The following is a 3,187-nucleotide window of genomic DNA, read 5'->3' on the forward strand; positions in this document are numbered from 1 at the left end:
GCTCACGCCTGTCATCCCAGCTACTCAGGAGGCTGAGATCTGAGGATCACAGTTTGAAGCCAGCCCGGGCAGGAAAGTCCATGAGACTCAGCTCCAATTAAAGAAGTGGTGCTGTGGCTCTAGTGTTAGAGCACCCGCCTTGAGCTGAAGAGCTGAGGGACAGCGCCCAGGCTCAGAGTTCAGGCCCCATGACCAAAAAAAAAAAAAAAAGTGTTTTCATATCTTTTTTTTTTTTTATGAAATGTAAGGTTCTGGTGTTTGTGCCTGGTGACCTGAGAAGTCAGAAGGTCACGGGTGTTGTATGTCAGTGTTGGAGCCAATGCGACACTAGATCCTGGCGTCCATGAGCAAGGTCTTTCCTGTGGGGAGACAGAGCTGCTCTCTGAACTCTGGGACTGAAGGGTGGTGTCTTTGTTCCACCGCATTGGAACAGAAGTTACAGAAAGTGGGAGAAGGGTTGCTAACTTAGGCTGGAATGAGGGGTGCGGTTTTTCATTGTCCCTGGCTCCTGGGGAGCAGGGGTCAGAATCAAAGAGCGGGAACCTGCTTTGTCTACTGGCATCGAACAACACCGGCCAGTAAAGGTGGGAGGCTCGACCCCTCTGAGCGCGGCCGCCACGCGAGGCGTGGAGAGCATGTGTGGTCTCCAGCTGCACCCCACGTCCCCTTTGACACAGACGTGGACATCCGAACGTTCCTGCTGCTAACGTCACATTAGACATGTTTGAACGTGTGGACATGGGTGTTACAGAGAGAGAGAGAGTGCTGAGAATCAATGTGATGAAAGCTAATTGAGTTAAATTAAAACAAGACCACCAACTCTGTCCTGGGGTTGGTTTTTTACAAGGATCCCGATGGCCACCGGAGACCCAGCAACAAAGGGGAAGACGGGCCCGGACGCCCTGGGCACTCGGGACAAGGATGCACGCCATCCGGCACGCTCTGCCCAGCGCCCACAGCTGCTCCCGACCCCGCAACGCTGGCCGGGCCTCCCATCACCCCGACAGCCGCCACGGTGGGTGCAGCGGGCAAGCCCCGGGGAGGGGAGGGGATCCCACCTGCTGGGATGAGAGACGGGAGCGAAGGCGCGGGTCTGGCTAAGAGGAGAGCATCACTAGCATGAGGCATTGGAGGCGCCGGTCAAGGAGAGGCTGCCCATCCCAGAGTGTGCATCCACCTGCTCCATAAACAGTGCTCGCAGGGACTCACATGCCAGACACCACTACACAAGGTAAAATAGACCAGACCAGGCAAGGCGCTCTGTGATGTAGGTGATCTGTGACGTAGGTGATCTGTGATGAAGGTGATCTGTGATGAAGGTGATCTGTGATGAAGGTGATCCGTGATGAGGTGATCTGTGATGTAGGTGATCTGTGCTGGTGATATGTGATGAAGGTGATCTGTGATGAAGGTGATCTGTGATGAAGGTGATCCGTGATGAAGGTGATCTGTGATGAAGGTGATCTGTGATGTAGGTGATCTGTGCTGGTGATATGTGATCTGTGATGAAGGTGATCTGTGATGTAGGTGATCTGTGATGAAGGTGATCTGTGATGAAGGTGATCCGTGATGAAGGTGATCTGTGATGAAGGTGATCCGTGATGAAGGTGATCTGTGATGAAGGTGATCTGTGATGAAGGTGATCTGTGATGAAGGTGATCCGTGATGAAGGTGATCTGTGATGTAGGTGATCTGTGATGAAGGTGATCCGTGATGAAGGTGATCCGTGATGAAGGTGATCCGTGATGCAGCTGTTCTGTGATGTCAGTTACTCTGTTATGGACATGGTAAGAGTGTTTGGCCAGCACCTTACACCTGCAAGTTAGAACCACAGCAGCCTTTGGCCCCGGACGCTGCATGGAATCAGGGCCCATGTCCGTGGGCTCTCGATTCCCAGGGAAGCCCCCTGGTTTACCCGGAGGCCTGGTCCTCGGGAGAGTCCTTGGCTGAATGGGTCACTCTTCTTTGCAGAAGCTGAGACAGACCCTCTTTGGGGACGCGGCCCAGGTCTTCAGCCGTGACTGGCAGAGGGCCGGATTCACGTTCCACCACCCTTCTGACCTGGCTTTGACTTTGGAAGTCACAACAGTAATAACCAACTTTTCTAATTTCTAAACAGCTAGTTTTTCTAAATCCCCAACTCAATTTCTCAAATTATTATCTGTATTTTTCTACCTGTCTACACCTGCAGGAGTTCATACGTTCCTTATAGTCATAGTTAGAAACACACATGTAAGCCAGACACCGTGGGTCACACCTGTAATCCTAGCTACCTAGGAGGCTGAGATCTGAGGATCGCAGTTCAAAGCCAGCCCGGGCAGGAAATCCGTGAGACTCTCATCTCTAATTAACTACCAAGAAGCCAGAAGTGGAGCTGTGGGTCAGGTGGTAGAGCGTTAACCTTAAGTGTAAAAGCTCACGGACCGTGCCCAGCTCCTGAGTTCAAACCCAGGATTGGTGCTTGTACACACACAGACACACACAGACACACGCACACACACACATGCAAGCACACGCACACACATGCACGCACACACACACATGTGCGTGCGCGCACACACATGCACATGCAAGCACACGCACATGCACATGCAAGCGCACGCACACACATGCACATGCAAGCACACACACATGCACGTGCACACACATGTGTGTGCGTGCACACACACACACACACCTTTATAACTTAAAACATAATGTCCAACAGTCAGAGCGGCTCCAGCACGCCCGTGCTGTGCGGGTAGAGAAAGCCCCAGCCGGGTCTCCCCACCCTCAGATTCCAGTCCTGCCTGCCCCAGTCACCGGCCCAGCTTCCCTCCTCTCCAGTCAGCAGTGGGAGGGGAGTCATGGAGGGGCGCGGGGTTAGGGTTAGCCCCAGGCCGAGGCCCCCCCTGACGCCGCCCGGGCTGGCTGCGGCCCTCGGGGAGGGGAGGCCCTGCGGGTTCAGGGAGGAGGAAGGCGCCATCCCAGGTCTCCTTTCCCTACGGCCGCCCCCGCCAGGGAGGCGCACGGAGCATCCAGATGGCTGTGCTGGGGTCTGTCCTCAAGCATCTGTTGTTCACCAGGAGCACAGAAGCCGGCCAGCTGCACGGGTAAGACTCGGGAGAGGGCCAGTCCACGGGGCCTCCCACTGCCCCCCACACTGCCCCTGGGCCCGTCCTGGGGAGCGGGCATCCCCTCGGGCCAG

Source organism: Dipodomys ordii, unplaced genomic scaffold (genome assembly GCF_000151885.1).
Source record: "Dipodomys ordii isolate 6190 unplaced genomic scaffold, Dord_2.0 Scaffold124, whole genome shotgun sequence".
NCBI classification, from domain to species: domain Eukaryota; kingdom Metazoa; phylum Chordata; class Mammalia; order Rodentia; family Heteromyidae; genus Dipodomys; species Dipodomys ordii.